This window comes from Lissotriton vulgaris, chromosome 6 (assembly GCF_964263255.1).
Source record: "Lissotriton vulgaris chromosome 6, aLisVul1.2, whole genome shotgun sequence".
Classification (NCBI taxonomy): Eukaryota; Metazoa; Chordata; class Amphibia; order Caudata; family Salamandridae; genus Lissotriton; species Lissotriton vulgaris.
The window spans coordinates 1,288,607,486-1,288,630,571 of record NC_141694.1 but is presented as its reverse complement, the minus strand read 5'-3'; the positions used below and the strand labels follow the sequence as shown (position 1 = coordinate 1,288,630,571).

The 23,086-nt window shown below is 45.7% G+C and overlaps 1 protein-coding gene and 1 pseudogene across 1 annotated transcript in view; both read right to left on the bottom strand.

Annotated features, from left to right (window-relative positions):
* GRM1 (glutamate metabotropic receptor 1) overlaps window positions 1–23,086 on the bottom strand; it is a 1,947,075-nt gene that overhangs the window by 128,652 nt on the left and 1,795,337 nt on the right. The window lies entirely within an intron of this gene.
* LOC147708791 (proton-coupled zinc antiporter SLC30A2 pseudogene) lies at window positions 2,609–22,438 on the bottom strand (annotated as a pseudogene).

The following is a 23,086-nucleotide window of genomic DNA, read 5'->3' as shown; positions in this document are numbered from 1 at the left end:
TTAAATAGTAGAGCGCTCTTGTGTTTTGGGTGGTGTGGGGGGGAGACCTATAAAGGTGATATGTGGTGCAATGGAGGATACAAATGCCGGTTGATCTTTATTTGGGAGGTGTACATTAACGAAACAATATTGTTATCATCCTATGTACTCCCCAATGCATTTTAACAATATAACACTCCTCTGGGTAAATGATCTCAACTGGGGAGAGAAAGGGATTTCCAGGAAGCACCTAAATCAGCACCCCCGCGGCAAATGAGTAGACAGTTGCATAACGTTTCTCCTTCCAATGTTTTTAGAATGGCTGGCTTTCCATTTTAGTCAGGTGGGTTCCTTGGAGGAGCACGACCTGGACCATCCACGTTTTAAGAAACAAGTTCTCTATTTCATTGATAATTAATCAATCAATCAATCAAAAAAAGGGGGGACTAGGAGCCATTCGAAGTGAATATATGATCCCATTCCGCAAACAAAAATCCTGCATACCATCACTCCGCATTTTTTAGTACGCAAATACCATTACTCCGCAAGCCATAATTCCTCAAATTTTTACAACGCATATGACTTTACTACGCATGCAATTACAACGCAAATGCATGTGTGATGAAGTCATATACTTTGTAAAAGTACTTTATTTTTAAAAATATATATATAAATATTTATATATATATATATATATATATATATATATATATATATATATATATATATATAAATATATATTCACTGAAAAAACCATGGGTTATAGACCATATATAGTTAGGAATTAGCATTTACAAAACCTTATTTTACTCACACAAAACCATTGAAATGTCATATATAGTTAGTTGCACTAACTATATATCGCGCACCCGCAATCCACTGCTGATCATGTCACATATTACATCATTCATGACATGATCAGTGACATCACTGATGACATCACTGATGACATCACTGATGACATCTCAAATGACATCACTGATGACATCACTGATGACAACATCCAGTGACTGTGTGTTTCTGTAAAGTCAAAATATGTCTTACATATTGAAGAATGAGTGGATGTATAAGTGTCTGGATGAAGGATTTAGTAGGTGCATGACTGACTGTATGAGTGAGTGATTAAATGTGTCTCACTGAGTGCATGGGTTAGTGACTAAACTGTCTTAATTTGTGCATCATTATGTCTGTTGTTCTGTAAACTGCTGCATGTGTTGATCAGTAGCTTTATGATTAAGTATATGGGTTATTGATTGGTTGCCCAAGTATTTGTATGGGAGACTGAGTGTGTGTGTGGGTGGCTGGGAGGTGTATGACTCTGTGCATAGATGTGTGAGCAGTTGATTCACTAGATCAGGGGTCTCCAACCTTTTGTGTAGTGAGAGCTACTTCTGGTCAGCGAAAATCGTGGTGAGCTACTAAATCCCAAGCAACTCGCGCATTTTTCCGAGCGACCTCCCCCGCCCAGTTTAATTGACGTTAAGCCTATTTCTTCAGAGCCCATGGGCCCCATACTGTGGTTTCCACACAATAACACTGAAAGAAACTACTTTTTCCCTTTTTTACATGTGCACTGCCTTCTGCAGCATAGTGAGACAAAAAGCTAAAGCACAAGCCACAACAGTGACACAACAAAAGCACAAGCCGTGCAAGCGGAGGCCGATGCTTGTCGGAATGGGACAGAAAAGAGGCTCTGGCACCAAATTAAAAGCAGCCCCATAAGCCGGGTCTGGTGGCTTACTGCACTAAAGCAGCCACTGCAGGGGCCAGTGCTTGACCTCATGGTGACAGGTTTAAATCCCAGCAGGTCCACTCATCCTTTCATCCAGTTGTGGTCGATATAATGAATAGCCTTGAGTTGGGTAACAATAAACATCTGTTATTCAGCCCCAGGACACCTTCGGGTAATCGTGCGCTTTGCAACTAGACCTGTTATGTTATTAAATATAGGGCAGGCAAATCAAATAGCTAAAAAAAAGTGGGCCACATTTGCAAAATAAGTAAAACTTAGACATGTTGTAGGACGGTGTTTTTCAAGGTATGGAAGACTACTTGGCTTTTTGTGCTTGCAGCAGGCAATGTTTGGTACTATCAGAAAAAATTACAATAAAAAGCAGCCCACCAGCCAATACAATCGGCACACAAATAGCCAAAAACCCACAGACAAGCATTGGCACAGACCACCAACCAATAAAATCGTCACACAAACAGACCACTAAACAACCATACATAACATCCTGAGTGGCCACACGACACCATGGAACAGTCAAGGCCTCACTGTGGAGAGGCCAGAGCTGGGAAGCCAGAGCTGCCTGTGTCCCTGAAGAGCGCACAGAGGCCGGTGAAAAGGCACACTGTGGTCCAGCCCACCTCTGGTTCAGTCAGCACAAGCTCCGAATGGACCAGCTTGAGAGGTAGAAGCTTAAATGGGGCATGGCAGGGGAGGTTGGAAACAACTATTGGATGTTATATTGAATTGAAGGCAGGAGTCAGAAAGCTAGCATCAGTGTAACAACAACCTTTTTTTGTCAAAAGGCCTCCTGCACCTCTATCTAACTTGTTCCCACACAGAGCTGTGTTGCACAGGTCCATCAAGCGAGCCTCTTTGCTAAGGGTGAACAAGGAGTCTTCAGTCAGAGGGGTCTCGACATTCAGATCAGTCTTTCATATCCTCCGAGTAGTTCTCAATGTGGACTCTGGATTGTCGTAGTGTGGAAGTTAAATTTGCTCTGTAACTGGGTGCTGGCTTCTATGAGCAATACCTGGGCATCAGCATCTTCATTGATTGCAATGTGCATCGATGGCACTGGCTGCGACACAGTTAGTTCCCAGATGTGCTGGCTGTGCAGCGCCTTCAGTCTCGGGATGCGCAGCAGAGATTCCTTCACAGCACTGAAGTCTACTCTATGCCCCTTGAGTCCCTTCCATCAGTACGAGCAACACATCCCTCAGTATGGCTAGAATAGTGTGACCCCCAGACCAGGATGGAGAAGACGAGGAACATACAGATGGGATCCACAATTTTATACTCTGGCTTGAAGTAGGTAACGTAAGAAGCCACCAGTACCCCAACGCTCTGCACCAGGTCCCCCACAACATGAATGAAGGCAGCTCACACACTGGTGCTCTGCTCCTTCTCGGGGGCGGTCTTGTGCGAATGTTCATGTGATCCTTCCATAGGGCCATGGAACCACCCATTATGATGTTAACTGTTCATAATGGTGAGGTGATCAGTATATTATTCCCTGCCCACTCTCACCACGTGCTTCCGGTGCCCTCTCTCTCCCTGCCCGGCTCCATGCCCATGCTATCGCCCCCTGCACCCTGTCCCCTATTTCTGCTCTCCGCCCACCCTGCTCTCTGTCCCACTCCCTACTTACTGCATACCCATGGCTAAGGTCCCTGCACCCTGCCCTGCTCACCACTGTCCTCTATCACTGCACTCCCCCCTGTCCCTTGTTCTGCCCAACATGTCTGCCTTTCTGCCACTGCTCCCTGTCCCAACCCCTGCACTCTGTCCTGGCTCCCGGACACGTTCTCTGTTACTGCACCTTGCCCATGCTCCCTGCCCCTTCTCTAACCCTACACTGCCCTTATCCTGCCCTTGCTCCTGTCCAGAGCCCTGTTCACCGTCTCTGGCTCTCCCTCACTCTTTCCTTGCCCCCCTCTCTCCCGGTCTATGCCCTCAGTCTGTCGGTGACATCTCGACAATCTTCTCGTCGAACCCTCTGTCTCTCTCCATCCCCACTGTCTCTCCCCAGCCCCTCTCTCTCCTCCTGCCCCTACTGTCTCCCCCAGGCCCCCCTCTCCGTCCTGCCTCTCACGGTATCTCTGCGCCTCCACTGTCTCTCCCGAGCCCCTCTTGTCTGCCCCTCACTGTCTCTCTCCGCCCCAACTGTCTCTCCCCAGCCCCTCTCTCTCTTGCTCCTCGCAGTCTCTTTCAGTCCAGCGGCCCCTCTCTCTCTCTCACTCTCTTTCCAGCGCCCCAGTCTCTCCCTGGCACCACTGTCTCTCCAGCGACCCCTCTCTGCCTCTCTCCGGCTCCTCTGTCTCTCCCCAGCCCCCCTCTCTCTCTTTTCCCCTTTCCCTCTCTCTTTCTTTCCAGCCCCTCTCTTTCTCGCCACCCCCTCTCTCTCTTTCTCTCCATCGTCCGGCCCCTCTCTCTCTTTCTTTCCAGTCCCTCTCTTAACACCTCCTTCAATCTCGTTCCCTGGGGCTGATCGACCGACTCCTCGCTATAGGGTGCAGACTTTGGGAGGTCAAGAGACGGCCACTTGATCTGAAAGCGCCTTTTAGGGACTGGATCTCAGGATAGCGCTGAGCCTGCAAAGGGCAGTCATGCAGAGGAGCTGCTCTGTATTTTCATCGGGATTGACGCGTAGCATGAACGGAATCCTCACCACTCAACCGATTTTCTGTATATTTTGTTTGTTACCACATTTAACTGTATAACCCAGACATTATCAACACAAACAATTACAAATTAAGCGAGCCATACAGTGCACGTTCGGAATCTAATTTTTAGGCAATGCTCCGGGGATTTTCACCTCTTTAGAAACTCGCCCGGAGAGCTGTGGTGATAGCAGCCGATGACCCCCTCTGAACGGCGAGGGACGTAGGCAGCTGTGGAAAGTACTTTAAGCTTTTGTCCAGCATCTGCACCCCAAGCTTCCTGTGAGGGGCCCTAGGCGTGGGGAGGGAAGGGGTAACTGGACCTGTATTTTCCGGGAATGGCAAGGGTTGAAGGCGAGTTCGAGCAAGGAGAGGAGAGCTCTAAAAAAACAACTACACCTATTGTGAGCTGCCATAATGCATTAAGTAGCAATAACTCTTCTGAACTAGCTCACCATCACCAGTGCGGAGCGCAGATACTTACCGATCTGCTACTCCACTCCGCCCACGATCACAAGATCCATTTAAAGCGCAGTGCCCTCTGAAAAAGGCTGGTGGCGCGATTCCGGATTGTGACGGACTTCAGGAAGAACGTCATGTTCCTCTGCCCGCCCCGCCCCAGCTAAGCTCAGTGCAACCAATCTGAGCAGCTGGTTTTGGTGAGGGCGGGCAAACGCTAATGACAAACCTAAAAAGACAGTGAAGGGCTAAAAAATGCATGTTGCAGCGCAGAACGATAGTTTAATTATTAGATGCGGGGCGAGCAACTAACAGGGGGTCGGCGAGCTACTGGTAGCTCGCGATCGACCTGTTGGAGACACCTGCACTAGATGTATGGGTTCAAAAGTGCATGTGGAAACAGCTGTATGGGCGGTTGACTGTGTGCATGAGTGTATTGGTGAGTGAATGGATATCTCAGTGCTACATGTCAAAGTAAGTACATATGTAAAACACAGTACATGTGAGAGTTGACATATATAAATAACTGTGCATAAGAGCCAGTGAATTTCTGAGTGGCTGTATGGATCATTGTGAACTTGTATCAGGGATTGTATAAGAGAGTAAATATGTGTTAGTATATGTTTGAATAAGAAAGGTGTGTATAACTGTATGGTTGAGGAAATGGAAGTGTGATTGATTCTTTGCATGACTGACTAAGGTGTGTGAGTAACTCCATGGATGAGTGACAGTCTGTGAGTGTCTATTTACTCTGAGTGTATCTAAGATTATATTAGAGTCTGAAGAGGTTCACCTTATTATCACATTAATGATGTCATCAGTGATGTGATCAGTAATGTCAAATGAGATGTCATCAGTGATGTCATCAGTGATGTCATTTGAGATGTCATCAGTGATGTCATCAGTGATGTCATCAGTGATGTCACTGATCATGTCATGAATGATGTAATATGTGACATGATCAGCAGTGGATTGCGGGTGCGCGATATATAGTTAGTGCAACTAACTATATTTGAAATTTCAATGGTTTTGTGTGAGTAAAATAAGGTTTTGTAAATGCTAATTCCTAACTATATATGGTCTATAACCCATGGTTTTTTCAGTGAATTTTCAAGGTTTTGTAAATGCTAATTCCTAACTATATATGGTCTATAACCTATGGTTTTTTCAGTGAATTTCAATGGTTTTTTAATAGCAAATATCAAAAGCTGTAAAATGTCAAGTACGTGGTAGGTAAAAACATTTTCGTGTTTATGCACGCTGATGTGCTTTGAACGCTGCCCCCCCCCTCCTCTTTTCTTTTAGGAGTATTCTCTCTTTGCAGATAGTGAAGGGTAGGTAACACAGGCCTTTGCCCCCGTTGTAATCCGTCGTGCCTGCTTCCCTCTCCATTTGATTGATTGATATACTAGCATTTATTGTTTTGGAATTGGTTCTCTTTGGTTCATTCTCTATTTACAAACAAGCACAGAGTCGCAATACTCTGTTTAGTCTTTGCAGATAGTGAAAAATCGTTAAAAAAACAAAAGGAATCAAGCAAAATCAGTAGGCCACTAATGGGATCTCTTTTTGACCTCGCTAAAATAGAAACATTATGAACAACCCCTCATGAGAAATACGAAACTAGTGAGAGGAACTGAGCTCGACACCATGATGGCTGCAAGACAGCTCGGCTCCGCCGCCCACCCCACCCAAAATAACGACAAACCCTATGCAAATATTATAAATATATACAACACACCAGCAAAGTAACAGGGTAAAACGTTTTATTAAATAACTATTTACATGGCAGCCTGCTGCAACATCGATCCAAACAAGCCTTTGTATTTGGGGCTCAAAATCAACAAGTAACAGGGTAAAACGTTTTATTAAATATCTATTTACATGGCAGCCTGCTGCAACATCGATCCAAACAAGCCTTTGTATTTGGGGCTCAAAATCAACCATCAATAGTAAGATTTTCATAGGGGAGTGTAGGTTCATGGTTTTCCATCCACAGACTAAAAGCCTGGAGTGGGAGTGAAAGAACAATAACTAGGTAAGAAGGAAGGCAGAGGTTGTGGTAAGGACTCTGGATATGGTATGTTGCTTGGTCCCTGAGATGCTTCGATGTCACTGCCTTGCACAAATGGCATAAGTCCTGGATGTTGGGTGCCATAGTTGAGGGTTCCGAGCAGCGCTTGTAACACTGTCTGAAGCTTATTTGCACCTGCTGCAGCTTCACTATTCTCAAAGTAAGTGGGGGCTGTTTGTAGACCTGACTGCATTGGAAAACAATGTGATGCGGTGCCTCCCTGAACCGCTTGACGGAGGCCCCCAAGATAATTGCGCCTGCTCCACACCTTGTCCCTCAATCCGTTTGACCTGAAGACACGTCCTGCGGTGCCCTGGTCCGACCATCACATATACCTGCGCCAGGAGACGGCGTGGGGTGCACTAGAAGGGATAGGCGGCGCGAACGAGCCTCCCTCACCTCCCCAGGTGGAGGTTTCTCAGCTACACCCCAGCGCTTCACTCGACCAGCTGACTTGCGCCCGCTCTTGTGACATAGTGCCTCGCTCGGCCAGCTGAATTGCGCCTGCTCTTGCTATTACAACGTCTCACCCGCCATCCAACGGAATTGCACCCAATCTTGCGGTACAGCGACAGGCGGCTGCTACGGAGCTCACGAAATGGCGGTCGGCTCCACAGACTTGGGCCTGGCCTGCAAAGATGGCTCTGGGCAACCGTGGAACTCGGACGCTTGACTGCTAGGGCATGGGCCCCATTCCCAGAAGAGTCCCCTCAGCCTTGAAGATTCTACAACAGTCACTGGAACCCCCGACTCCCGTAGACTTCCGGTGGGGAGCGACTGCCATGATTGCTCGCGGAATGGCCACGACGTAGCCACGAGATGGTGGTGCTCTCATGCTGACGCCAGCGTCAGTCTGAAACATCCAGAAACACTGTAGACTACCAATTCGATCACTTCCGGTGGAGCCCCAACGTGACCCGGTAGAGAAGAACTTGCCCTCCCCTCTTTGACTGATGGTTCTTGTTGCCTGTCCCTTATGTTGTCATTTAACAGAACTTTTTTGACTACTGAAAGGGGTTGTGTTCCGACCGCTGGTTGGTGGAGACATTTTGACTATATTCTGGACCTGCGTTGTCGCGTAATGCGTCATATGACGCGCCGCGTTAGCGCACCCGGAAGTGCTCCGGTGCGCGAGACGCAGCTTCCCGGAAGCGATCCAGAGCGCGGCGCGCAGCGCGTAACGTAAGCATAACAGGTCATGTGACTTGTTAATAAAACTTTTCACTGGTTCATTTTACTTTTGTTATTCTAATGATGGAAGGCTTGGTCATATGACCTAAAAATAACACTTTTCATTGCTTTCGAACATTTTTTTTTCCCAAATGATGAAAGCCCCACCTTTTTTTTTCTCACTCTGACTTGTAAAGCAAAGGACCCAGATGCATTTACAGTTTATCACTAACAATGTTCCAGGCTAATGTATTTTCCCGGGAAATTTACTACTGTCCTGCAAGTAAAATATTCCTATTTCGAGAAAAAGGGCGTTTCTTCGTCCCATGAGGGAGCCGTTGAACAAAAGAGTCTCGGCCTGCTGTCTTAGTCGCTGATAGGCATGAATATCGGATTCTTATCGATCACTTTATGTTGCAGGAGTAGAAAACACAACAGCCCTTGACCATTTATCTTTACTGCGTTCCTGCGTATTATACCTTTTAACCGTCATGTAATCGGGCTGCTTTATTTCACTTGCCTTTTACTGATTCGAAAACAGTGGCTATTATTCAAAACTTTACCAATCTAGGCACTACTACCATGTTTTGTTTTAAAAACCTTTATTGTGAAAATGTCAGTATACAAATACGGGCCTATAACCACGTGGGCCGGCCACGGAGCAAACTGGATTCGTATATGATGAGGGGACATTTACACTGTAGAAGAACGTAACGGGCGGGCCATTAGGTTGCAAGAACTAAGGTGTCTAACTGTTGCGGAATCGGTGGACGTACATTTTATAATTAAATTACGACAGGGCCAGTTACAATAAAATTATCTAGATATACATTTGCGGGCAAGTACCATGGGTGACGTTAATTCGAACTTTCAATAGTACAGTAATCAATAACACATCAGAACTTAATATCAATAGGGATGTCCAAATGTTCAATCAGTACTCGTCCCCGCCCGCCATGTGCTTCAAAACTGCATACGTATCTCGTGATATCAAGGTTGGGCAACCAGTACACAACAAGGAGTTACGAGTCCCATTTATACCGGCGCCATTTTGGGCGAGGCCGGGCAGGTCCAGGATATAGTCAAAATGTCTCCAACAACCAGCGGTCGGACCAGAACCCCTTTCGGCAGTCCAAAAAGGTTCCGTTAAATGACAACAGAAGAGATAGGCAACAAGAACAATCAGTCAAAAGAGGGGACGCTTTCGTGAATGGGGCCCATGCCCTTGCAGGCAAGCGTCCGAGTTCCAAGGTGTCCCAGGGCCATTTTAGTGGACCAGGCCCAAATCCAAAGAGCCGGCCGCCATTTTGAGAGTCCTGTTGCAGCCGCCTATCGCTGCACCGCAAGAGTGGGCGCAATTCAGCTGGATGGTGGGCGAGACGCTGTAGCCGCAAGAGCAGGCGCAACTCAGCTGGATGGCGGGTGAGGCACTGTGCCGCAAGAGCGGGCGGAACTCAGCTGGATGGGGGGTGAGGCACTGTATCGCAAGAGCGGGCGGAACTCAGCTGGAAGGCGAGTGAAACGCTAAGTGGCGCCCCACTGCAGATGAGGTGCCTCCACCTGGGGAGGTGGTAGAGGCCCGTTTGCACCGCCTCCCCCCCCCCCGGGCACCCCACGCCGTCTTTCGGCGCAGCAATGTAGGATGGCCACACCAGTGAAACTTGCTGAACACCACCTCGGTGCCATCCGGATCTCGGCGCGTTGTGCTGCCTTCGGCCTACTATAGCAGCAAGTGCGGGCGCAACTCTGCTGGACGGCGAGTGAAACGGTAAGGGGCGCCGCACTGCAGATGAGGTGCCTCCACCTGGGGAGGCCGGAGAGGCCAGTTCGCGCCGCCTCCCCCCCCCCCCGGGCACCCCACGCCGTCTTTCGGCGCAGCATTGTAGGATGGCCACACCAGTGCGGCAACTTGCTGGACACCACCTCGGTGCCATCCGGATCTCGGCGCGTTGTGCTGCCTTCGGCCTACTCGCACATCGGTCCGCTACTGACACCGCCTCACAGGCCAATGGATTTTGTAGGCTTTTTATAGCCCAAAGCCGCATAACAGGTCATGTGACTTGTTTATAAAACTTTTCATTGGTTCATTTTACTTTTGGTTTCCTAATGATGAAATGCTTGATCATATGACCTAAAAATAACACTTTTCATTGGATTGAAACATTTTTTTTTCCCAAATGATGAAAGCCCCACCTTTTTTTTTCTCACTCGGCAATCCAAAAAGGTTCCGTTAGATGACAACAGAGGGGAGAGGCAACAAGAACCATCAGTCAAAAGAGGAGAGGGCAAGTTCTTCCCTACCGGGTCACGTTGGGGCTCCACCGGAAGTCATCGAATTGATAGTCTACAGTGTTTCTGGATGTTTCAGACTGAAGCTGGCGTCAGCATGAGAGCACCACCATCTCGTAGCTCCGTCGTGGCCATTCCGCAAGCAATCATGGCAGCCGCTCCCCACCGGTAGCCTGCGGGAGTCGGGGGCCCCGATGACTTTTGTAGAATCTTCAAGGCTGAAGGGACGCTTTCGAGAATGGGGCCCAAGCCCTAGCAGGCAAATGTCCGAGTTCAAATGTGTCCCAGGGCCATTTTAGTGGACCAGGCTCAAATCCGAAGAGCCGGCCGCCATTTTAAGAGTCCTGTGGCAGCCGCCTATCGCTGCACCGCAAGAGTGGGCGCAATTCAACTGGATGGTGGGCGAGACGCTGTAGCCGCAAGAGCGGGCGCAACTCAGCTGAATGGCGGATGAGGCACAGTGCCGCAAAAGCGGGCGGTAAACAGCTGACTTGCGACTGAAACGCTAAAGGGGCGCCCCACTGCAGCAGAGGAGCCTCCACCTGGGGAGGCGGGGGAGGCCCGTTCGCGCCGCCTTGCCCCCCCGGGGCGCCCCACGCCGTTTTTCGGCGCAGCATTGTAGGATGCCAAGACCAGTGCGGCAACTTACTGGACACCACCTGGGTGCCGTCCGGATCTCGGCGCGTTGTGCTGCCTTCGGCCTATTCGCACAATGGCCGCTACTGACGCCACCTCACAGGCAGACGGATTTTGCCGACTAAAAGACAGACCAAAGCAGCCCATTGTTGCTTTGTTTAAAAAAAAATTTTTTAACGTGTTTACTTTGTTGGAGCGTTGTATATATTTATAAGTTATTAAAGTGTTATAATCCTTCTACTTTGTTGGAGTGCTATATATTTTTAATGTGACACATAATTGTGAAGACTTTGATGTACAAAAAGGCATCCCTGAAATCTTCCGCTTCAGGCTCGGTCCCACACACCCTTACAGTGAGAATCCCCTCCCCAATCACAATACAGGATCGTTATCAGATAGTAGGAACGCGTGTGGTGTGACGGATCTCATGGGGTGGGGGCCTTGATCTACTGTAACTCCTTTGAAGAGGGGTGATTCTTTACAGTTGGGGCCATAAACTACATCCGCAGGGCTAGGTGATAGCCTGGGACCGGCCTGGACAATCAGACACAGAGGAAGAGGAGTGTCAGAGGGTGCGGTAGTGAATAGGGTGAAAGGGAGGTGTCGGGCGGGCACAGGGTGTGATTCTCAGGGAAGAGCAGCGCAGATGGGGGGAGGTTTATGGCCCATGTATGAGAGAGAGAGCGGGGGTGACCAGTGCGTGGGGGAGATGCTTGCGAGGGTGGGGAGCCATGCTGAGGATCGGCGGCGTGCAGAGAGTGGGTCTGGTCAAGGCATCTAAAATGGCTTCCGTGCACGACAAAAGTGTGGCATTGGAAAAAAGGCAAGATGGCGCAGACAATGTTTATCAATACGGATTAATTTATAACAATTATTTTTAACAATAGATTTACTCGCAGTGACAAAATGGCAGTCAACACTTCCTGATTTCCTTCAAATCGAACGTTAACAGACGTCACGCAGCAAAAAAAAAAAAACGCTCACGCGCAACCGCTGGAAGACATGTATCAACATATATGAGCATCCTCAGCCACCCTCAGAAAACATAGGGGGTCAGGATACGTCTCCCGTACCCCCTTATACCCATTTCTCACATTGTTTTTCCTCCATCTTGTAATTTAATTAAAATGAAACACAAAATGGCGAATTCCCGTTTCGCGACCCGGTTCGCGACCCTGTTCGTGAACCGGAAAGCGCTTCTACAGCGAAAAATCTATTTTTTTTTATTTGCCCCACGGCACCCTTTAATAACCCCAACATCATTCCTAGGGGGTCAAGAAGGGTCTACCTTGCCCCCTTTCATTAAATTCCCCCTTCGTTTTTCTCCTCCTCTTGTCTCTCGATCCTACCGAGAGACAAGATGGCGGCCGTTCCGGACTGTTTAGAATGTTGACAGACACCGGAGAGCCAATCAGCTTCGCTTCGCAAAGTTCCGTTACGCGAAAAGTTCGCGAACCGGAGCGCTACCCGGGACGCTGTCACAGATATATCTGTTTTTTAAAACGTTAATTTCTCAAAATCCACTGGAGCACATATATTGAGACCTAGCAAAGGCACATCGGGCTAACAGTCCCTACAATTTTGCCAAATTTCGTGCAAATCCATTCAGCCGTTCGAGCTAAAAGTGAGGCCAAACGCCCTATGGAAAAATGAATGGGAAAAACGCGTTTTGGGACCCCCGTTTTTTCTCGGCCCCCCCTTGACGAAACACCCCAAATTTTCAGGGGCTGCTCAGAAACAAAATGTGCCATTTTCCTGAAAATTTCAGCCGATTCCGTCCACAAACGCCAAAGTTATTAGACATAGAATTTTCAAAAGTCCCATGGAGAAAAAATCCTAACTATATATACTTACTGGCGACCGCCAGTAGGTAATATATATATATATATATATATATATATATATATATATATATATATATATATATATATATATATATATATGTATATATATATATATATATGTATATATATATATATATATATATATATACACAAATATATATATTTTTAATTAAAATGAAATATTATTTCTTTGAAAATTACATTATATTTAGAACTATATTAAAATTACACATATATATACATATATATATATATATATATAGAGATACATTTAATTTTTATTAATTAATAAATACCCTATACACCCTAAAAACGAATCCCACCCCAGTCCCTTTAAATACCCCAGCACCCTTAAACATTAACCCATCCTGACCCTAAAGATACCCCTGTACCCCAAAACCCAAACCTACCCCTGAACCCTAAAAATACCCCTGTACCCCAACACCCAAACCTACCCCTGAACCCTAAAAATACCCCTGTAACCCAAAACCCAAACCTACCCCTGACCCCTAAAAATACCCCGTACCCCAAAACCCAAACCTACCCCTAAACCCTAAAAATACCCCTATACCCCAAAACCCAAAACAACCCCTGAACCCTAAAAAAAGCCTGTACCCCAAAACCCAAAACAACCCCTGAACTCTAAAAATACCCTGTACCCCAAAACCCAAAACAACCCCTGAACCCTAAAAATACCCCTGTACCCCAAAACCCAAAACAACCCCTGAACCCTAAAAATACCCCTGTACCCCAAAACCCAAACATACCCCTGAACCCTAAAAATACCCCTGTACCCCAAAACCCAAAACAACCCCTGAACCCTAAAAATACCCCTGTACCCCAAACCCAAACATACCCCTGAACCCTCAAAATACTCCTGTACCCCAAAACCCAAACATACCCCTGATCCCTAAAAATACCCCTGTACCCCAAAACCCAAACCTACCCCTGAACTCTAAAAATACCCCTGTACCCCAAAACCCAAAACAACCCCTGAACCCTAAACATACCTCTGTACCCCAAAATCCAAACATACCCCTGAACCCTAAAAATACCCCTGTACCCCAAAGCCCAAACCTACCCCTGAACTCTAAAAATACCCCTGTACCCCAAAACCCCAAACAACCCCTGAACCCTAAAAATACCCCTGCACCCCAAAACCCAAACATACCCCTGAACCCTAAAATACCCCTGTACCCCAAAACCCAAACCTACCCCTGATCCCTAAAAATACCCCTGTACCCCAAAACCCAAAACAACCCCTGAACCCTAAAAATACCCCTGTACCCCAAAACCCAAAACAAACCCTGAACCCTAAAAATACCCCAGTACCCCAAAACCCAAACCTACCCCTGAACCCTAAAAATACCCCTGTACCCCTTAACCCGTAAATACCCCTGCACCCCAAACCCACCCTTAAAATACCCCTGAACCCCAAAAACATATACTCCAAAACCCCAAACAAAAACCATATACTTACCTTACAACTTACCTTAAAACATATACTTTTACCAATCATGCTTTTACAACGATTTTCGTTGTAAAAGCATGCGTGATAAAAACATATAATATATAAAGGCAAGCGTTGTAAAATAATGCGGAATAACGGTACCTGCGTTATCAAGGTATGAGGAGTAAATGTATGCGGAGTAAAAAATGCGGAGTGACGGTATTTTACCATTCGACGTCTAGCACCTGTACTCCTATCTAGAAGTATACATACAAAAGTAATGTGGCTGTTCCTAAAGAAAAGAGTAACAAAGGGGTGGCTGGGATATACTGTGGTTAGGAAAATCTTCCTTATTGGAAGATAGAGCCCACACACACCAAAATGGGTGTCATGCTGCTCAGGGCTTTGCTCCTCATGGGGCTGGCACTGCAATGCCCCACAGGATCCGCGAGAGGGCTCTTTATCGAAGATGTATTCTTTTTGCCAATATGATGAGTGAGGGAATGTGAAGGTAGGGTAGTGCATATAGTAAGAAGTACCATTTGGTTTTTATAAAGTGGTCCTCTTGGCAGGGCTGAAAACAAAAATGTGAGTGGTGTTAGTGGGATATATTGAACCATGACAGCCTCACAATGTATCTACTAAGGTCGACATGTTTCTCACCTGAGTGGTCCACAAGGGATCTGTGGCATTTCTTCAAGACCGAAAAGTAATATATCCCTACTCAACACCAGGGTGGGATATGTGACTGGGGTTACAATGATGTTTAGAGAAAGCCAAAAATTTGCTACACCTACGTGTATGTTGAATCACTAGCTTGCTCTCAAATTCCAATAAGGAAGATTTCCCTGACCACAGTATATTACAACCACCCCTCTTTTTCATTTGGACAGGGAATTGAGGCCATGCACATTTCAAGTAATAACTCTCAAGAAGCCACTTTGGCGATAGTAAAGAAGAGTGGGCTCAAATCGGTGTGGTCCCTCCACCCCTACCCAATCCATGCAGCCACATAGGATGAGCATGTAATAAAGGATACCCCAGTGGAAAACACTAATAACAACCAACATTTGTGGGTGATCAGCAATGAAACTCCCCAACAAAACTCCTAAAGGTCAGTTGTGTCATGGCACTCCGTCCAAACCATGTTGACAAATAATGAGAACCACACTGTTGGTGGGGTCACAGTGGACCAAGTCAGTGAGGAGGGTGGCACACACAATTTAGAACTCTAGCCCTTTTGCCATTGAGTCTTCCAACATAACAATAAGCATGTTCAAGGATATAAAAGTTCCTGGGCCATAGGTATCAAATATGAAGAAGAGCAGTTCCAGAAGCTGGTCTCCCTCCAGGGTCAAGAAGGGAAGTGCGTAGTCTCTAACTAATGTCATCACCAATTCCAAGTGTAACACGAGGAAGGACAACCCTAGAGTCAGAACTCGGGCCACCAGCGGCACTGCAGCAAGGGCCCAGTCCTTTCTATTCTGAGCTTGGTGTGGGGCGTGTCCTCCTGTGTATCCTCAAACAAGGCTGCTTGAACCTCAAAGGCATATGGAGGGCTGCAAAGGAGTGGGAGGTTGCGAGCATCGTCGGTGTCCAGTCAGTTCCAGCCCCCAGTGGGAGTGTCAAAAAAACATGGCTTATCCGTCAAGTTGCATCTCCAGTCTAGCTGGGAATAGCAGGGCATAAGGGATGGATAATTCATGTAGACTTTTCTCTACAGTGAGGAAGGATGCCCTGTGCCACTGTACAGCCACTATGTAATAAGGAAATATGGAAACCTTTGCATTCTTTATTTCAAAGAGGACTGTGATGCTGGTCTGTCAGAGTGTAAAATGATGGTTGGGAAAGTGAAAAAGGCAGGTCACCACTGGTCGTTGGAGGGGCACCATCTGTGCCTGTTTGAAGGCACAGAATTTAAAGAGGCCTCTGGGGGACCACCTCTGGCATCCAATCCTCTAGAAAGGCAATCATTTAACCCCCTTTATTGTTTTCCAGCAGCCCAACCAGTCTAATGTTGTGCCTCCTGGCTCTGCTCTCCTGATCTTCAGTTCTAGCCTAAAGAGTTTTTACGTGATCAGCTATGTAAGTTTAGATGCATGCTCCTTCATAATTGGGGTCAATTCAGGCATGGTCATTTGAATCCTGGGCACCCAGTCAGTCATTTTGCAGTAGTCATCCCACCACAGGCCGAAGTCTACCACCAGACAGTCAGTTTTGTTTTCCCGGGCTTCGTTAGCGGAGCCAAGGGTGGCCAGAAAGCTTATCTCCAATGTCAGAGCTCACCCCAGCAGGCAAAGAGGGAGCCTGAGAGTTAGGGGTGGGAACTCAAATGCATGGGATGGTGGGGAGCCTTCCTTCACACATTGCGTGTGCCCCATGGTGCAGTGTGCAGAGTGTAGGGCAGGCAATATTGGAGGGGTGGAGAACCATGGAACGGGCCTTTAACAGTATTTCATGTAGCACAATGAGGTCGGAGGGGTTCAATTGTGCTCAATGGAGTTGTAGGAGAGTTTGTCAGCAGATAACAGGCAGCCAACAAGAGGAGAAGCATGTCAGCTCCAGAGTCACTCCTTCCTGGGTGCTGTGAGGTCGCCGCCCGCCACCCTGAGACACATCCAGTCCCCCGGTGGTCACTGGATAGGTCTTACACACCTCAGTCACCAGGGTACCAAGCGGTGGTCCTTGTGTCCCCCAATGAGGGGATGTACCTCAGGCAGTTAGGCAGATGCCCCAAGGCATTAGGGTGAGCACTCAGGAGGTGCAATGAAGAGATGCCCACCGGGTATCCTTCAGTTCCAGCTTTATTTTCTAATGAGATATCTCTGTGGAATTGGCCTGGGGTGCAGGCGTGGTATCAAACTGTACACCCCATTCTGCCAATGCATTGTCCCAGGCAGCACTAGAAAGGGGGAGTTGATAATCCCCCAAAATTCCTGGCTTCAAATCTGAAAGGAGCGACAACAGGCAGCCAGCAAAGAGCTGTAAAGTCACTGTGGTACCCCACAGGCCATATGCAGTCCCCCCAGTGGGGGCTTGCGGCAGTGAAAGCTCCCCTAGGGCCACAGAGGGAGGGGGTCTGCAGGCTCCACGATGCAGTCAGAAAGCTATTGTGGGTCAGCCAAAGCTGCATCAGCTGATGCCACAGCCCTCTTGAAGTCTTAAGCAGGGTGGGGCTGCAATCTTGGACTTCCCAGCCCGGCATTGTCTGTGATCTCCAAGGCAGCAGCGGGCAGGAGTGAAGGCCCCCTCCACTCGCAGCAGCCCCCCAGCCCACGAGCAGGATCTCACATCCTCAGTCCACAGGGGGTGGGCAGGCAGGAAAACAAAATGGAAGACTCTGGAAGCAATGGAGAACTCCAACTGAGTGCTCTTCACAGCATGGTGACTGGCTATGCCCCACTTCCCCGAGACAGCCCTAGGATGTGAGGTACTTTAAAGGTGGAAATCCACACTGCCCTGCTACAGAGGTAAACTGATTCCTACAAGGAAACTTTAGTTTATCTTTGGTTGTGTAACCTGAGCAGCAAGGAAATCCCCAGTGGAAATGGTTTTGTGTGAAACAAAGGCAAAGTTAAAAAGTAGAGGATTTAAAGGTCCACAACAAAGGAAGTGAACGAGTAATAATAATAGGAAAAATAAAACAATACAACATACATTATTATATCTATTTTTGGGTATATGCTGATATGCAATGATGTTGAGCTGTCAGGTATTATTAAGAAGTGGTCTAAATGCTGTCATGTCATAAACAGTGTACATGGTGACGTTTGTTTGGCTAGCATTTGAGTTATTGATTTTAGAGAAAACCTTAACTGGCCAATGTCTAATTTGTTTTAGTTTTAAGCTGTAATCATAGCTGTAACTGTGTTTTTTAAATGAACTATAGAGTTTCCCTTTAACATACGCTAAGGTATCAGAACTAGGAGAACATGCAGACAGCGAGAGCATTGCAGGATTGGAAGAGGGTGGAATGTCTGGAGGATGGAGAGTTGGAAACTGCATGTTTTAGATCCAAATTCCTTGTATTAGTGAGAATTTCGGGATAAGTAAGACAAGAATTTAAGTACATACATACAGAAGCAGTTCATGGCAACATATTACATTGTCAATGAGGTTTCTTCCACTTTCACTTGAGCCGATCCATCTTAGTTCCCCCAGCTTTGTTGTTTTCTCCATTAACAGCTCCTTTGCTTAGGCTCTTCTTTCTCACAGTCTTTGAGTTCTTATGATCCATCCCCTTTGTTACTCTTCAAATGTGTTTCAATCTCAGTGGATGCCTGTTGCTTTCCCTAATGTGTAGGTGTCTTTATCTGGTATCCTGGGCTGCTAGGGACTCATTACCGTCAGAGAAACAATTGATTTACCTCATTATCCTGCCAGCCAAAACATCCAGGTCTTACTCGCAGCACTGAAATAAATCCAACCTGAGGAAGTCCAGTTCTGGTTTTCTCTTTTACTTACTTCTGCTTTCCTTTCCATGTTGCCCCCCACCCCCAACCTCTCTACTGGTGTTTATAATATTCCTCATCTTGCTGAAGAGAGGTTACAGGTTGCTAGATGTTTCTCCGTGGGTCTGCCTTCCCAGACTTGCCAGAAGGTGTTATGACCAACCCTATTTATTGCTTCAATTTAATTTTTCAGGGAATTTCTGTTTTTTGATGATATGCTACAGCCAACATCCAACCTACTATAGTGTTTAAATCTACGTATGCCTAGAGGGTAGCTAGACGCAACTGTGCATTGCCTTAAGACATGAGCCCTGGATGGCCTTTGGCCAGATCATGCACCCAAACCCAGTGGTGGTTGCCTATCCTCCTGCACATGGTCTTTGGTTATGCACAGTGAGGATTTACTGTAGAACCATGACTGTGGCCGGGCCCTCTGTCTAATCTCCTGTGAGCTGACAACCAATGCTGCACAGTCCTTGCCCATGCTCAACAGCGGTTGGCTACTGGACCTGGCCACACCCGTCTACCACCCGCTGAGCAGAGTCTTGCGTAGCCCAAAAGTAGATAGAGACAATGAGCCATATTATATAAAGACAACACTTTGAGTGCTTAGTTTCAACTCCGTATTTGCTACAGTGTACTGTTTGGGGTCTTAAGTCGTAGTAAAGGATTGCTTGCTAAGGGAACTTTAAAGTAATGTGCAACTTTTGCTGCAAATGTAGTAGCTTTTTGGACATATCTAAAGTAAACAACAAAACATAACACAATAACATGCACAACAACATAACAACAGACACAAAATATACATCGGTACATCACAACAAAAGGGTGAAAATATAACCAAACATAACTACTGCAATGCAATACAACATAATCATATTGCAATAAATAGGAAATAAAAGCCTCCTTGAAATGTCACCCCAATTCCCAGAGGCACACTTGGCTTGGAAGCCTGTACCTTGCACAGCTTTTCGGTCATACTACTGTGAATGTTTGAAAAAACGTAGAAAAATGTAAAAGTACACAAAAGTTAATTCAGGCCAAAGTATAGATTTCATAATGTTTAATATAAAGTGGCACATCTAATCAATAGGAGATTTTGAGTTAAAACGGAGAACCATCTAGTAAACCATTTTAAAGGTGCTTTTAATTTTAATACCTCAAGGGAGACTCTATTCAAGTAGGTTGATATATTTGTGGCTCATTATGCCTTCTCTTCAAACCTTTTGTTTTTGAATGGACACAGGATGGCAACTGTGAATGCAAATTGAGGAAACTTTGGACAGCTGGTGAATTAAAGACCTTCAGCTTCATATTTTTAAATGTTAGAGAACAAAAAGCTAGAAAAGGAAGCCCTTCATTTTTTACTGGTGAAATGTAATGTGTATATTTTAGGCAGGAGAAATGTCAAAACAATATATTTCTGCTCTGTAGTGAAGATTTGCAGATGTTTATGAAATCGTTTAATACTTGTGGACTGTTGCAGAAAAGTTGGATTGAAAGTTAAAATCCGTCCACATAACACCTGCAGTGAATGTGATTATAATTGGTTCCCTAGATGAATATCATCAAGCTATAACGTTTGTATGATAGTAATTGTAGCTGCCTTAATTAAAGCATTTGTGATTGCTAGAGCTTGTGTAGACAGAAACTGAAACTAACAAGTTTATTTCCAAATAAATGAATATGGAGAGAAAATGTAAGAGATTTTTGAATTCATGAGAATATGTTATTGCTGAAATAAACAAGCATTCTATTTTTTAGGGGCATGAATTTTTTTTTTATACCCCCATGTTACTGGTAAAGTACTTCGTATATTCATACCAGGGAGAGCGCAAACACCAGGGAACAGCATCATGGCACCGCAGACATAAATACACCCTATCTGAGAACAGATGGAGATAAGATGGACTAGACCTGAAAGCAAGCACCAAAAATTCCTTCATCCTCACTAGACCAAAAATATTTCCTTGTTTAGAAACTTTCATCTTGGCATTCCAGTGAAACTTAAATGCCCCCTCAACAAACTCCTCTGTTACAGATTCAATTTTTTGACAAGATGCTCTATGTTCACAAGATGAGTACTGCCACATACCTGATGTTTTGAGGGTTTTAATCGATTAGGATACCTTCCTTTAAAGATTGTCATAGCCGTTATTAGAATAGATTAATAAGCACTAAATAATTGGTAAAATGCCTTCCTCATCTGGCCACGTTCTGCATCTCATCTTCCAACACAAAATTTAAGTTGCATGCTCTTCCCCAATTGCCATACTATCAGCAGGCCACAAATCAATCCCATTCAACATCACCTTTGTCTAACACCCAAAAAATCATAAGGCCCTTACCTCTCACAAACTCTGTACAAACGCACAGTGAAACAGATCACAAAAGAAACCATCCTCTTTTTAATGTGTGATGTATACAACATTTCCCCTCTGTCCTATGGAAGCAAGATCTACTCTGCTCGATAAAAAATGACATTTTAAAAGTGAAAGAAATGGTCACTTCTGACCACAAAGCAACTAGTAATGATGCGAGCACTGGTTTGTTCATTGTAAGCCCCACAAGAGATAAAAACCCAATTAGCACGTTTTATTTTGTCAAACCGCCAGAACAATAAAGGAAGGAGAACAGAGTAAAATAAGACACCCAGCACTGCTGAGAATGAGCAATATTTCTAGAACCTTTAAATAAGAAATCATGATGACTGTGCCAAATTAAGCTTAGATGATGAACCCCAGAAATCAGAAGCTTCTGTTAACTATTTCCAATCAATTTGCCCATCTTCAGGAACATCATTTAAGTGTTACTCGAAAGCTGTCATGCAATTATCTCACCCAGGATTATTTCTTATTACTGAGTGGTATTCTGTTTGATACTATGTGACTTGATGTAGAGTTAAAAAATGCACGGAAATGCACAAAAATTGCAAAGCAAATCAATATTTTGTGGGTCTCATTGGAAGGTTTGGGTGTTAAAACACAGGTACTATAAATAGAACTGCTGAATGGTACTGCAGAAGCAATGTGGATCCAGCAAGCCCTTTCCCTTCTGCCTCTGTCACCTCATAAATCTAGGTGGTGAGAATTTCACATGAGATGGGGAAACAAGACTGGCAGTAGCATGGGAGAAAAAATAAGTCGTTGCATCATTGCTGCAACCAAACTACCATATGATGTAGAGCTGTGCCTTGCCTGTGTCCAAATATCATTTTATTTTTTGATAGGAGGCTTTGCATATAGGTCAAGGAGCACACATATCCCAGGTTCCTCAACAGGTTGTGAATCTACAGGAGTGAAAGATCCTAGTTTGGAGGTGTACCACTGATGTTGTTCCATTGCTTTGATGTGAATGCTAATGTTATGATGTAATTTTGTGTTGTGGAATTGTGATGGTATGGAGGGCTTTACGAGTTCTGGAACAATCAGGTGAGATGTTAGTTGCTGGATCGTTCCTTGCTCTCTCTGGTAGTTTGTGCTGTCTTGGGTCTCTTACTATAAATGAAGAAGCTTAATGTCTACACCATTGCTTGAGTGGTAATATATGGAGCCGTATTCGAAAACATTTCAAACACTGTGGTAAGACAACACTACATCTTGGTACCTGGAGTTGGGTCAACACGGTAAGATTCTGTGCTGAGGGACCCATCAACCGGGAAGTTGGATGGTGGAAAGAACTGCTTACTTGACATCCTGCCTTTACTTAGGAAAAAAATTATGCCGAATGAATCACGAAGCTGATATGTGTTAAAAAGTAAATTTGATACTCCCACAGTCGTCTGCTTGCCGTGGTGACGGGTTCCAATGTGTGGGCAGCTCGACACGCGATCCGGCCGACCACAAGCTGAGAAGATTTGATGATAATTCTCTGACCAGAACTGAAGTGTGCGAGGTTGTGGTGCATCTGACGCATGTGTTCACCCTGCCTCTATCCTGATGTATAGGAGGGTGCATCTGTGCGTCTGACGTAAGACGCACGGGTCCATTTCTCTGTGGCCCGAGACCAATTTACTTACTTTGCATGCTGTATTATGAACAAGTACAGATATTTCATCGCTGCATAATCACTAATCAGCACATCACCAGTCAGCACATTGATGCATTTTCAAGTATTAAGCTAGCAGTGAGGAGACATCACAGCTGCAATTATTAAGCTACCCCTGAAGTGGCTTTGATTTCATAGAACCTACAAATCCGTTTAGAAGGCAAGCTGTTCCACCTAAGCTGCTTCACCTTACAGGTTTTCTCTTTGGGGGCTTCTTGTGCTATTGAAGCATCTGTAATTGTTTTTAGAATTTGCTAGACGGGTTTGGCTTGAATCTTAAACAATGTCGGTTAAG